The following is a 14,997-nucleotide window of genomic DNA, read 5'->3' as shown; positions in this document are numbered from 1 at the left end:
GTTAAACACACCCATGGGGGGGAGGGGGAGGGGTTACACTGCCAGCCACCAATCAGAGCTGTGTTACTGGGGTGTTACAGCTGGTGAGTGACACTGAAAGTTAACCAGATTTCATCAGGGAGTGAAGGCAGACTTCGCATGTGCCTGCCCATATTCCAATGAGGCGATAACGATGATGTGGCATCATACGTCACTTGCCCTCCCAGTGCCATCCGTGGTTCAGTGGACAGCTCTCTCGTCTCGGAGTCAGAAGGTCGTGGGTTCAAGTCCCACTCCAGAGACTTGGGCCCATAATCCCGACTGACACTCCTGTCGATGCTGAGGGAGTGCTGCACTGTTGGAGGTACCATCCTTCAGATGAGATGTTAAACCGAGGCCCTGTCTGCCCTCTCAGGTGGACATAAAAGATCCCACAGCACTTTTTGAAGAGCAGGGGCAGTCCCCTGGCCAATATTTATCCCTCAGCTAACATTGAAAACAGATTATCTGCTCATTTATCTCATTGCTGTCTGTGGGAGCCTGCTGTCTCATTTTCTGAATTACAGCAGTAACTGTACTTCCAAAGTACTTCATCGGCTGCAAAGTTTTATTAATTCATTCATGGAATGTGGGCGTGGCTGGCAAGGCCGGCATTTATTTATTTATTTATTTATTTTAAAAAAATTTCGTAGCCAATCTTTCCAATTCTTTGTCAGATCACAAACGCCAGAGGTCACCTTGCACACATCAAGGATCACCCTGCGCTAATGCTCTTAGCCAAAAGGCCTAGAGCCCAAGCACCGTTCCTGGAAGTACTGCAATACCAGGTTCGTGCCATGGAGGTGGATGGGTCAGCAACCCCACACACCTCCGTGGAGGTGGATGGGTCAAACCACCCCACCCACCTCCTATTTCCAAAAAGCATAGGAGAACCACCTTCCTGATCCAGGGAGAACCACGTTGGGGTCATGGTTACTCCCCTGTCAGGTCAGTTACGCATGATCTTAGCCAAAAGGCCGAGAACAAGGCCGGCATTTATTGCCCATCCCTAATTGCCCCTCGCGAAGGTGGTGGTGAGCCGCCGCCTTGAACCGCTGCAGTCCGTGTGGTGAAGGTGCTCCCACAGTGCTGTTAGGGAGGGAGTTCCAGGATTGTGACCCAGCGACGATATATTTCCAAGTCAGGATGGCGTGTGACTGGGAGGGGAATGTGGAGGTGGTGGTGTTCCCATGCGCCTGCTGCCCTTGTCCTTCTGGGTGGTAGAGGTCGCGGGTTTGGGACATCCTTTATTTCAATGCCAACAAGTGTTGCACTGGGGGTGGGGCGGAATGTCATGAATGGCCCAAAGCGGAGGAGATAATGTAATGCAGGGCAATGAATTGGCAGCTCCCAAAGCTGTCCTTCCAACAGCAGGCATCGTCCCTCGCGGTGACCAACTCCCAGGGACAGACAGGACTATCAATGGCCCGTCACCCCGTAGATAAATAAGGTTGCCAAGAGGAGAATCAAGGCTGTACAATGATGTTGAAATGAACTGATTGGTGGCTGGCAGTGTAACCGCGCCTCCCCCCCCCATGGGTGTGTTTAACTGGCTGGAAACCTGTTCAGCTCGCAGTGTCACTGACTCCTGCCTTTGGTCCTGTTTGCCTGGCCATGGCTGCTGTGGATGTGCTGGTCTCAGAGAACAGCCTGGTGTGTGGGATATGCTTGGAACTGTTCAGGGATCCAGCCACAATCCCGTGTGGACACAGTTTCTGTCTGCGATGTATTCAGAGCTGCTGGGATCGAGACACAGATGCCGGAGCCCACAGCTGCCCCCAGTGCCATCAGGAATTCAGTCCCAGACCTCGGCTTCTCAGGAGCCTTGTCCTGTGTAGAGTGGTCGAGGACTTTGCCTCTTCCAGGGGGAGCGTTGCTGACGGGCCTGTTGCTGGCCCAGGCGATGTGGCCTGTGACTTGTGTACCCACACCAAGCTACACGCAGCACAGTCCTGCCTGGTGTGTCTGGCTTCTTACTGTGGATTCCACTTGAAGCCCCACCAGGAGGCTCCGGCCTACCAGCACCACAGCCTGACCCAGCCGCTCAAGGACCTGAGCCAGAGACGGTGCTCGGCCGATGGAAAAGCTCTCGACCTGTTCTGCAGAACAAACCAGACCTTTATCTGCTCGGTGTGTACAACAAAAGATCACAGGAACCACGAGACAGTCACGGTGTAGGAGGAGGGGGCCGACAGAAAGGTGAGGGTTTTATATCTCAATGAATTGCTCAGAGTGGTGGCTCAATGTGTGTTTCTGTGTTCATTGTGTGTGATATTATTCTCAATACTACCTGTATCTGTGCAGTGAAAACTCACAGGAACAGAACCCAAGGGGTGTTTGGGAATGTTGGGATGAATGGTCCAGCAAAGAGGAAATAACTCCTTCTCATCGTCATTGATTTGAAAATGTTGGCATATTTGGCCAACCTGGGGGTGATGGTTCAGATAAGAGAGACTATCATCAAAGAATCATAGAAATTTACAGCACGGAAGGAGGCTATTTCGGCCCATTGTGCACGCGCCGATCGACCAAGAGCTATCCAGCCTAATCCCACTTTCCAGCTGTTGGTCCGTAGCCCTGTAGGTTACAGCACTTGAAGAGCACATCCAAGTATCTTTTAAATGTGGTGAGGGTTTCTGCCTCTACCACCCTTTCAGGCAGTGAGTTCCAGACCCCCATATCCTTCTACGTGAAGAAATTTCCTCTCAAATCCCTTCAACCTCCTACCAATTACTTTAAATCTATACCCCCTGGTTCTTGACCCCTCCTCCAAGGACTAGGGTGATTCTAAGTTGTGAAGAAAGATTCGACTGACTATACTTATTTTTGCTGGAGTAAAGACCAAGAGGAGAGGTAATCACGGGCCTGGAAATATTGAGGGGTGTTGATGAGGTGGGAGTAACCTCATCTGGACACAGATCCCAGGACTGGAGGGCACGAGGGCAAAGGTCACAACTCTGATCAAGGTTAGAGGTTAGCAACTCTCCTCCATGGCAGATGTAGAGATGACCCACCCCCGTTAAAGAAGGGAGTTTTCTCAGAGAGAATCATCAGTGGAGCGGAGAAATTAACTACTGCTCGAGTTTTATTAGGGAAGGCAGTTATTGCCCAAGAGTAGGGGATCAACGGGCGGGAGGGAATAGTCTGATATGGACTCCGGATAGAGACGGATTGATGGGCTCAGTGTGTCCGGATAGAGACAGACCGATGGGCTCAGTGTGTCCGGATAGAGACAGACCGATGGGCTCAGTGTGTCCGGATAGAGACGGATTGATGGGCTCAGTGTGTCCGGATAGAGACGGATTGATGGGCTCAGTGTGTCCGGATAGAGACGGATTGATGGGCTCAGTGTGTCCGGATAGAGACAGACCGATGGGCTCAGTGTGTCCGTATAGAGACGGATTGATGGGCTCAGTGTGTCCGGATAGAGACAGACCGATGGGCTCAGTGTGTCCGGATAGAGACGGATTGATGGGCTCAGTGTGTCCGGATAGAGACGGATTGATGGGCTCAGTGTGTCCGGATAGAGACAGACCGATGGGCTCAGTATGTCCAGATAGAGACGGATTGATGGGCTCAGTGTGTCCGGATAGAGACGGATTGCTGGGCTCAGTGTGTCCGGATAGAGACAGACTGATGGGCTCAGTGTGTCCGGATAGAGAGGAATTGATGGACTCAGTGTGTCCGGATAGAGACGGATTGATGGGCTCAGTGTGTCCGGATAGAGACGGATTGCTGGGCTCAGTGTGTCCGGATAGAGACAGACCGATGGGCTCAGTGTGTCCGGATAGAGACGGATTGCTGGGCTCAGTGTGTCCGGATAGAGACAGACCGATGGGCTCAGTATGTCCGGATAGAGATGGATTGATGGGCTCAGTGTGTCCGGATAGAGACAGACCGCTGGGCTCAGTGTGTCCGGATAGAGACGGATTGATGGACTCAGTGTGTCCAATGGAGAGGGACTGGATTGGTTGTTTTAAGAAATCTTCATTTATCTTATTCTCTACATATTGTGGTGTTTGCGGTAAGTCAGTCTGGGGGTAGCACACATCTAGAGAGAAGTTGGAGGCGCATCATGTTTTTATCCTAATGTGCTCACAGATACCAGGAGACCCTGTGTGTGGCTCCAAACTGAGCTTCGATTAATGCATCTCTTCCTGAGTCTCAGCCAGCAGTTCCTCAATGATCCTCACTGGTGTAATCCGTGATATTGCAACCCAGCATCCCGGCCTCTCCCATTTACACGATATACATCACACACCCAAGCAGCTGTCCAAAAAAGCTATGTGGACACCAAGAGAAAGAGAGAACAACAAAAACTTGTATTTATATAGCGCCTTTAACATGGTGAAACGTTCCAAGGCGCCTCAGGAGTATTTTGAGGCAAAAAAATTTAACACCGAGCTGCATAAGGAGAAATTAGGGCAGATGACGAAACGCTTGGTCGAAGAGGGAGGTTTTAAGGAGCGTCTTGAAGGAGTAGAGAGACGGAGAGGTTTAGGGCGGGAGTTCCAGAGCCTGAGGCCTAGGCAACTGAAGGCACGGCCACCAATGGTGGAGCGATTATAATCAGGGATGCTCAAGGGGGCAGAATTAGAGGAGCGCAGACATCTCGGGGGTTGTGAGGCTGGAGGAGATTACAGAGATAGGGACGGGCGAGGCCGTGGAGGGTTTGAAAACAAAGATGAGAATTTTGAAATTGAGGCGTTGCTTAACCAGGAGCCAATGTAGGTCAGCGAGCACAGGGGTGATGGGTGAGCGGGACTTGGTGCGAGTTAGGACACAGGCAGCCAAGTTTTGGATCACCTCAAGTTTACGTAGGGTAGAATGTCGGAGGCTAGCCAGGAGTGCGTTGGAATAGTCAAGTCTAGAGGTAACAAAGGCATGGATGAGGGCTTCAGCAGCGGATGAGCTGAGGCAGGGATGGAGACAGGCGATGTTACGGAGGTGGAATTAGACAGTCTTGGTTATGCTGCGGATATGTAGTCAACTATGACACCAAGGTTGCAAACAGTGTGGTTCACCCTCAGACAGAAGTTGGGGAGAGGAATGGAGTCAGTGGCTCGGGAACAGAGTTTGTGGCGGGGACCAAAAACAATGGCTTCGGTCTTCCCAATATTGGAGAACTGGATGTTGGACAAGCAGTCTGACAATTTAGAGACCGTGGAGGGGTTGAGAGAAGTGGTGGTGAGGTAAAGCTGGGTGCCGTCAGTGTACATGTGGAAACTGACGCTGTGATTTCAGATGATGTCAACAAGGGGCAACATGTAGATGAGAAATAAGAGGGGGCCAAGGACAGATCTTTGGGGGACACCAGAGATAAAGGTGCGGGGGGTGGGTCGAGGAGGACGAGGAGGGATAGTTTGCCTTTGTCACAGTCACATAGGATGTCATTTGTGACTTTGATGAGAGCTGTTTCGTACTGTGGCAGGCGCAGAAACGGATTGGAGGGATTCATACATGGTATTCCGGGAAAGATGGGCACGGATTTGAGAGGCGACAACACGTTCAAGGACTTGAGAGGAAAGGGAGGTTGGAGACGCGGCGGTAGTTTGCAAGGACGGAGGGGTAGAGGGCTGGTTGTTTGAGGAGAGGGTTGATGACGGCAGATTTGAGGGAGAGGGGGACAGTACCTGAGGAGAGAGAACCGTTAACAATGTCGGCTGACATGGGAGCCAGGAAAGGAAGTTGGGTGGTCAGCAGTTTGGTGGGAATAGGGTGAAGGGAGCAGGAAGTGGGTCTCATGGACAGGATGAGCTCGGAAAGGTCATGTGTGGAGATTGGAGAGAAACTGGAGAAAGATGTGAGGTAAGGCTGGGGCAGGGGGCTTCCTTAGAGGAAGATTGGCCCGGTGGGCTAGGGAAAGGAAGGGAAGTGGCAGAGGCAGCCGAACGGAGGGTCTCAATCTTAGACAAAGAAGTCCATGAGCTTATTGTCGGAGGTGAGCATGGAGACTGGGAGAGGAGTTTAAAAAGCCAGTTAGCAGCGGAGGAGTGGAGTGGGGTTTATCTTTACATTCCATAACGCAAGGTGCCATAAACAGATGAGATGAATGAGATGTTTGTGGGAGAGGGAGGAACGTTGTTTGAGACACTGTCCAATAGTGCCATGTGATCACTGAGTTCCACCAGAACAGGTAGATGGGACCCTGCTTTAACATCTCGGCAATGCAGCACTCCCTCACTGGTGTGGGGCCTGAATGCACGACCATCTGATTCACCAGCAAGAGTGCTGCTGACTGAGCCAAGCTGACAATAATTATTAACGTAACTGACAATATAATGACTGGGCCTTGCGATTGAAGGCCTCACTATCCCAAAATTGGCTGCAGACTAAAGCACGATTATATCCCCATCATCATAGGGGAATTTTTCAAACCTTAACTTACTGTCATTGGTACAAAACCATCCTAATAACAGATGGGTTGGAGAGGAATTTTCCCAGATTTTTTCCCCCAATTGGCCTGGGTTTTTATCCCTCCCCAGGAGATCACATAGCTCCAGTTGGGGTGGCGTGTAAAATGTTTCAGTGTAAGGGGTGTCACAGTTGTGTGGGGCGGACTGGTTGGGCTTTACCTTTCCGCCATTGTTCATTGTTCATAGGTTTATATGTAACCTTCAGGGCTGCTGACCGAGGGCCGTGCGGCTCTTTGTCGGCCGGTGTGGACACGATGGACCGAAATGTGCTGTAAATTTCTATGTTTCGAAAAGTGGAATTTATTTCCACGTTTTTGTTTGATTTCTTTTTCATCTATCAGTCAATGATACCCTCGCATCTGAGTCAAAAGGTCATGGGTTCAAGCCCCACTCTAGATTTGAACCTATAGCCTAGGTTGATATTCCAGTGCAGTACTGAGGGTGTGCCGTACTGTTGGAGGGGCAATACTGAGGGAGTGCCGCACTGTCGGAGGGGCAGTACTGAGGGAGTGCCACACTGTCGGAGGGGCAGTACTGAGGGAGTGCCGCACTGTCGGAGGGGGAGTACTGAGGGAGTGCCGCACTGTCGGAGGGGCAGTACTGAGGGAGTGCCGCAATGTCGGAGGGGCAGTACTGAGGGAGTGCCGCACTGTCGGAGGGGCAGTACTGAGGGAGTGCTGCACTGTCGGAGGGGCAGTACTGAGGGAGTGCCGCACTATTGGAGGGGCAGTACTGAGGGAGTGCCGCACTGTCGGAGGGGCAGTACTGAGGGAGTGCCGCACTGTCAGATGGGCAGTACTGAGGGAGTGCTGCACTGTTGGAGTTGTCATGTTTCGGATGAGACGTTAAACCGAGGCTCTGTCTGCCCTCTCAGGTGGATGTAAAAGATCCCATGGCACTATTTCGAAGAAGAGCAGCCGAGTTATCCTCAGTATCCTAGCCAATATTTATCTCCCAATCATCATCACTAAAATAGATTATCTGGTCATTATCACATTGCTGTGTGTGGAAGCTTGTTGTGCGCAAATTGGCTGCTGCGTTTCCCACATTACAACCGTGACTACACTTCAGAAAGTACTTCATTAGCTGTAAAGCACTTGGGACGTCCTGAGGTCGTGAAAAGCGCTATATAAATGCAAATCTATCTTTTTTTACAATGGTGTTTAGCAATGTTTCCTTAAATATCAAGGTTTCAATTCAGCAAGCGATTAAACCCCAGTTGGAGATTGTAAAGTGGCAGAATCTGCTGACTGTAATGTTTTAAACCATGATGGATCTTGTTGTTTCTAACTTATTGTCTTATCATTCCCTGCTGGGTTATATTCTAACCACAACGGCAATTGCCTGGGAGACCTGCAGAAGCCCCATGGAACCTTGGCCCCAATAAAAGCACAGAGGAGCGTGGGGTTTGAGAGTATGTTGTTCCTGGGTGGAACGGGTGTACAGGTGGGAGCTCATACACCGACTGACCAAAGCTGTTATGTATGTAAACTCTACCAATGTGTAAGACTTGCCACCAGGGGGCGCACCTGTGGGAGACCCAAGGGTCACCTGCACACCCTGGGCAAGCAGGTATAAAAGGCAGACTACCATGCTGCCTCCTCACTCTGGAGTTACAATAAAGAGACCAAGGTCACAACAGTTTGAGCTGAAGATATACAGCCTTGTGGAGTTATTCTAAATGTAACAATTGGTGACGAGTAACAGATCACGAACTTTCATGCAGTTATGGCTGCCATTGGTATTCTTGAGAGATTTATTGAGGGTGATTATTGGGAAGCCTTCGTTGAGCCTCTTGACCGGTACTTCGTGGCCAACGAGCTGGAAAAGGAAGAAACCGCGGTCAAGCGCAGGGCGATTCTCCTCACCGTTTGTGGGTCCACGATATATGGCCTCCTCAAAAATCTGCTAGCACCGACGAAACCAACGAAGAAGACATATGCAGAGTTGTGCACGCTGGTTCAGGAATACCTCAAGCCGAAGGAGAGCATCTTGATGGCCAGGTGTCGCTTTTATACGCACCATCGCTCCGAGGGCCAGGACGTGGCGAGCTATGTCGCCGACCTAAGATGCCTTGCGGGACCGTGCGTATTTGCTGGATTTTTGGGGGACTTGTTGCGGGACTTTTTCATGCTTGGAATCGGCCACGAGGTCATTCTTCACAAACTGCTGACTGCAAGGCCATCACGATAGCCCAAGCTTTTATGTCCATGAACGATAACACTAAACAGATATCATTGCAGCATCGGAACTCACCGGCAAGTACTGTGCATAAAATAATGCCTTCAGCAGGCAGAACTTTATATGGCAGGGCCTACAGGCCCGCAGAGGCCAGACCTAGGATGACTCAGAGTCCACCGTGAGGCGTGAATGCGAATCCATTTACACCATGTTGGTGCTGCAGGGGTAATCATCGAGCCCATCAATGTCGATTCAAACACTACGTGTGCAAGGGCTGTGGAACAATGGGGCACCTCCAGCGAATGTGCAGACATGCTGCGACTCACCACGTGGCAAAGTCAGCAGAAGATGACCGATCCGACGTGGATCACGCTGAACGAGTAAGAGAGGCAACTCAACCCGAGGCTGAAGAGGAAGTGTATGGGGTACACACCTTCACCACCAAAAGCCCTCTGATAATGTTAAAAGTTAAACTTAACGATATTCCAGTCTCCATGGAATGGGACACGGGGGTGAGTCAATCAATTATGAGCCAGAAAGCATTTGAGAGGCTTGGGGCGACATAGCACAACGACCCAAGCTGATCCCGATTCAGGCAAAGCTGCGCACCTACACCAAGGAACTGATACCAGTTATTGGTAGTGCGGACTTAAAAGTATCCCATGAGGGAGCGGTGCACGATTTACCACTGTAGATTGTTTCAGGTGATGGGCCAACGCTGCTTGGTAGAAGGTGGATGGGGACGATTCGGTGGAACTGGGAAGACCTCTGTGTACCTTCTCCAGCGAATGACGTCTCCCTTGCTCAAAGGCTGAGCAAGCCCCCACCTTCAGCTGAACCAGGCATCGAAGTGCAGATCCATTTGCAGATCCCCGAGGCACAGGCCACTTGTCACCACCACGAGGAGGTAAAGATCAACCGAGCAGTGGTACAGGCGCGGTACCCACCACCCGAAGCCGACGACCTCTTCGCGACGATGGAAGAGGCTCCAGGTCGACCAAGCAGAGTGGGACTCTGGCCGAAACAATCCAAATGCGCCTTCCCGACGCCCCAGAGGCAAAATCCCTGGGGAGGAAGATTGCTGCAGTCGACGTCACAGGCCACGGGACGAGAGAGAGCGTCCAGACCACGGGACGAGGGAGTGTCCAGACCACGGAACGAGGGAGTGTCCAGACCACGGAACGAGGGAGTGTCCAGACCACGGGACGAGGGAGTGTCCAGACCACGGAACGAGGGAGTGTCCAGACCACGGAACGAGGGAGTGTCCAGACCACGGGACGAGGGAGTGTCCACACCACGGAACGAGAGAGAGTGTCCAGACCACGGGACGAGAGAGTGTCCAGACCATGGGACGAGGGAGTGTCCAGACCACGGGACGAGAGAGAGCGTCCAGACCACGGGACGAGAGAGAGCGTCCAGACCACGGGACGAGAGAGAGCGTCCAGACCACGGAACGAGGGAGTGTCCAGACCACGGAACGAGGGAGTGTCCAGACCACGGGACGAGGGAGTGTCCAGACCACGGAACGAGGGAGTGTCCAGACCACGGAACGAGGGAGTGTCCAGACCACGGGACGAGGGAGTGTCCAGACCACGGAACGAGGGAGTGTCCAGACCACGGGACGAGGGAGTGTCCACACCACGGAACGAGAGAGAGTGTCCAGACCTCGGGACGAGAGAGTGTCCAGACCATGGGACGAGGGAGTGTCCAGACCACGGGACGAGAGAGAGCGTCCAGACCACGGGACGAGAGAGAGCGTCCAGACCACGGGACGAGAGAGAGCGTCCAGACCACGGAACGAGGGAGTGTCCAGACCACGGAACGAGGGAGTGTCCAGACCACGGGACGAGAGAGAGCGTCCAGACCACGGGACGAGAGAGAGCGTCCAGACCACGGAACGAGGGAGTGTCCAGACCACGGGACGAGGGAGTGTCCAGACCACGGGACGAGGGAGTGTCCAGACCACGGGACGAGAGAGTGTCCAGACCACGGGACGAGGGAGTGTCCAGACCACGGGACGAGGGAGTGTCCAGACCACGGGACGAGAGAGAGTGTCCAGACCACGGGACGAGGGAGTGTCCAGACCACGGGACGAGGGAGTGTCCAGACCACGGGACGAGGGAGTGTCCAGACCATGGGACGAGGGAGAGTGTCCAGACCACGGGACGAGGGAGTGTCCAGACCACGGGATGAGGGAGTGTCCAGACCACGGAACGAGAGAGAGTGTCCAGACCACGGGACGAGAGAGAGCGTCCAGACCACGGAACGAGGGAGTGTCCAGACCACGGGACGAGGGAGTGTCCAGACCATGGGACGAGGGAGTGTCCAGACCACGGAACGAGGGAGTGTCCAGACCACGGGACGAGAGAGAGTGTCCAGACCACGGGACGAGGGAGTGTCCAGACCACGGGACGAGGAAGCGTCCAGACCACGGGACGAAGGAGTGTCCAGACCATGGGACGAGGGAGTTTCCAGACCACGGAACGAGGGAGTGTCCAGACCACGGGACGAGGGAGTGTCCAGACCACGGGACGAGGGAGTGTCCAGACCACGGGACGAGGGAGTGTCCAGACCATGGGACGAGGGAGAGTGTCCAGACCACGGGACGAGGGAGTGTCCAGACCACGGGACGAGGGAGTGTCCAGACCACGGAACGAGAGAGAGTGTCCAGACCACGGGACGAGGGAGTGTCCAGACCACGGGACGAGAGAGTTTCCAGACCACGGAACGAGAGAGAGTGTCCAGACCACGGGACGAGAGAGTGTCCAGACCACGGAACGAGAGAGTGTCCAGACCACGGGACGAGGGAGTGTCCAGACCACGGGACGAGGGAGTGTCCAGACCACGGGACGAGGGAGAGTGTCCAGACCACGGGACGAGGGAGTGTCCAGACCACGGGACGAGGAAGCGTCCAGACCACGGGACGAGGGAGTGTCCAGACCACGGGACGAGAGAGAGTGTCCAGACCACGGGACGAGGGAGTGTCCAGACCACGGGACGAGAGAGTTTCCAGACCACGGAACGAGAGAGAGTGTCCAGACCACGGGACGAGAGAGTGTCCAGACCACGGAACGAGAGAGTGTCCAGACCACGGGACGAGGGAGTGTCCAGACCACGGGACGAGGGAGTGTCCAGACCACGGGACGAGGGAGAGTGTCCAGACCACGGGACGAGGGAGTGTCCAGACCACGGGACGAGGAAGCGTCCAGACCACGGGACGAGGGAGTGTCCAGACCACGGGACGAGAGAGAGTGTCCAGACCACGGGACGAGAGAGAGTGTCCAGACCACGGAACGAGGGAGTGTCCAGACCACGGGACGAGGGAGTGTCCAGACCACGGGACGAGGGAGTGTCCAGACCACGGGACGAGGGAGAGTGTCCAGACCACGGGACGAGGAAGTGTCCAGACCACGGGACGAGAGAGAGTGTCCAGACCACGGGACGAGAGAGTGTCCAGACCACGGAACGAGGGAGTGTCCAGACTACGGGACGAGGGAGTGTCCAGACTACGGGACGAGGGAGTGTCCAGACCACGTGACGAGAGAGAGTGTCCAGACCACGGGACGAGGGAGAGTCCAGACCACGGGACGAGGGAGTGTCCAGACCATGGGACGAGGGAGAGTGTCCAGACCACGGGACGAGGGAGTGTCCAGACCACGGGACGAGGGAGTGTCCAGACCACGTGACGAGAGAGAGTGTCCAGACCACGGGACGAGGGAGAGTGTCCAGACCACGGGACGAGGAAGCGTCCAGACCACGCGATGTCGCTGCTACGAAACAGAGGCATGTGTTGCCCAGCAAGGAAGACAACTGGGTTTGGGGCAAAAGTAAAGGGGCGGCCGCTGAGAAGGCCAGGAACCTACTACATTCCAATAAGTTGTTTGCACTGTGTAACCCATGTGTGCGCCCATTCATGGCAAATGTTGTATTATATGGGGTCGGAGGTACCTTACAACAAGCCAAAGTAGCAGGCGAGCCCCAACTGGTTGTACATGTATCCAATAAGTTACCCAAAGCTGTAGCCTGCGTTCACGGGACGTACCAAAGAGACGTACCAAAGTGTGTCCCGATATTTGCTCGAGTCAGACAAGCTGTCAATCTCACAGTTTTTGGAGAGCATAGGCACCATTATTAATGCTTTGTCTCGAATAGGCCCAACACTGTCTGTGCACTGTAACATGATCCGCCACGGGCCAGGCACTGAGAGCGGCACTAATGCTCTCAGTTGACTACCGTTGCCCACCACCGCGGTGGAAACGGCGCAGCCCGCAGACCTGCTATGGAAGTGCTAGAAAAGGAGGGATCAACCATAATGGCTCCCCAGACTAGGACCTGGACCAGCCAGGATCCCACATTACCGCCTGATAATGGTGAACTGCTAGACGGGATCAGATTATCCGTTGCAAAGACGTAATGCTTATCCCATCAGATTGGCCCCTTTGGGGAAACCCTGCAATGTTGCAAAGAAAGGCAGGGAGGCTACACACAGTCGGTGGTCCGGGCCTCCATACCATGGCCCAGGATCCACGGGGACCACGCGGCCTCCCGCCACTACTGAAAGTCTCAAGGCCATGTCTGCCACCCTTAGCTTGCCAGACCTTAGGGTCAGCGACAATAGTCCGGAGCGGGCAGCCCAAATCATAAAGCTGAACACCACACATGTCATGGTAGACTCCCCACAGACCCGGCTATCCCAGGTCACTGGGATGAATCACTCAGAACCAGGCCTTCCGTATGCTATCAGCAGTGAATGTACCATGATCGTATGGCTCCTCCACGCGACATCAGAATAAATGATGTAGACCATGATCAGGGCCCCAGATGGGCTGCTAGCACTGTATTAGCCAAAGAGGGGAATGGAGTGTTTGTGATGAAAATGGAGTGTTTGTTGCAAAACCATGTAATGGGCAAACGCAGAAAGCATTTGGACCAGACCAAACTGCAAACTACAGATAACCAGGAACTACTGGAAAGGACCTGGCCCCCAGCGACCCACTAACACAATCGACCTCGCTGTCAACCACGAGGATGAACCCACCGTGACCGACAGTCCAATCAGACCAGCCGCGTTGCAGTGCAGCAATGATCCGACTGACTCACCCAGGCCAGGACTTCAACTCAGCGAACACAGAGCCCCGGATCGCCTCAACTTGTAAATAACTTGTACATAAGACTTTGGGGGGGGGAATGATGTTATGTATGTAAACATTACAAATGTGAAAGACTTGTCACCAGGTGGTGCACCTGTGGGAGACCCAAGGGTCACCTGCACACCCTGGGCAAGCCGGTATAAAAGGCAGACTACCATGCTGCTTCCTCACTCTGGAGTTACATTAAAGAGACCAAGGCCACAACAGTTTGAGCTGAAGATATACAGTTTTGTGGAGTTATTGTAAACGTAACAAAAGGCAGTGCAGTTTGTGACTCTCAAGGACACTGATTGTTTATTCTTCATTAACTAGATGTGTTTTTCTCATTTCAAGAAAGAACTTGTGCAGGAGGAGGCTGAAGTGGAATCACAGACACAGAGAACTCAGGCCGAGCTCCGACTGCTGCAGCAACATGTTGACTCGATCGTGGTGAGTTGGTCCTTGTGATCCCCACAGCCTTCACTTGCTCCTCCCTCACTGCCCCTCTCCACTCTGGGTCAGCCCTCTGTACATCAGCCCAGTGTGTACCCTCTCTGCCTGAGCCACTGCCCTGAGTGTCTCCACGGCCCACCCTGCACCATTAGGGGGCACCATTGGGTGGGCACACTCGGCCTACGCTAGTCCTAGCACCATTGGGTGGGCACACTCAGGTGGGCAACATTGGGTGGGCATACTCAGCCTACACCAACCCTGGCACCATTGGCCTGGCGTCTCCAGCAATGAAAGATGAATCTTCAGGACACTGTTCCCAGAGAGAGTGGGGACATTCAAAACAACTGTCCGTGGTTTTTGTTTTAATTTTCTTTCCTTTATTAGTTCACAATATATTGGAGACAGGATAAAGGCTGGTTGACTGACCCTCAAAAATCAGCCAATCGGGTAATGAGGAGACTGATTGGTGTGTAGGTGGGGATCCACGAGGATGGACATGTCGGGCGACCAATGGCAGGAGAGGAGTTGGGGGCAGGAGGTCATGTGATAAAAGCTCCCGGAATATGTTGAAGCAGAGTTGGGAACCCCAATGTGCACATTGCCAGTAATGCTGATGAGCAGGGGTCCCGCTCTCTGACCCCGGGGTTGGCAGGGCTCCCGCTCTCTGACCCGGGGGGCTCCCGCTCTCTGACCCGGGGGGGGTGGCAGGGCTCCCGCTCTCTGACCCGGGGGGCTCCCGCTCTCTGACCCGGGGAGGCTCCTGCTCTCTGACCCGGGGGTTGGCAGGGCTCCCGCTCTCT

General features: G+C 53.7%; 1 non-coding gene across 1 annotated transcript; it reads right to left on the bottom strand.

Annotated features, from left to right (window-relative positions):
* Positions 1-810: 810 nt before the first annotated feature.
* On the bottom strand, positions 811-1,007 carry LOC139227329 (U2 spliceosomal RNA). Its single transcript, XR_011587425.1, has one exon. It is a non-coding gene; the product is annotated as a U2 spliceosomal RNA (small nuclear RNA).
* Between the last annotated feature and the right edge of the window lie 13,990 nt (positions 1,008-14,997).

Source organism: Pristiophorus japonicus, chromosome 16 (genome assembly GCF_044704955.1).
Source record: "Pristiophorus japonicus isolate sPriJap1 chromosome 16, sPriJap1.hap1, whole genome shotgun sequence".
Lineage (NCBI taxonomy): Eukaryota > Metazoa > Chordata > Chondrichthyes > Pristiophoridae > Pristiophorus > Pristiophorus japonicus.
The sequence above is the reverse complement of the archived record's forward strand: the minus strand, read 5'-3'. Positions and strand labels throughout refer to the sequence as shown.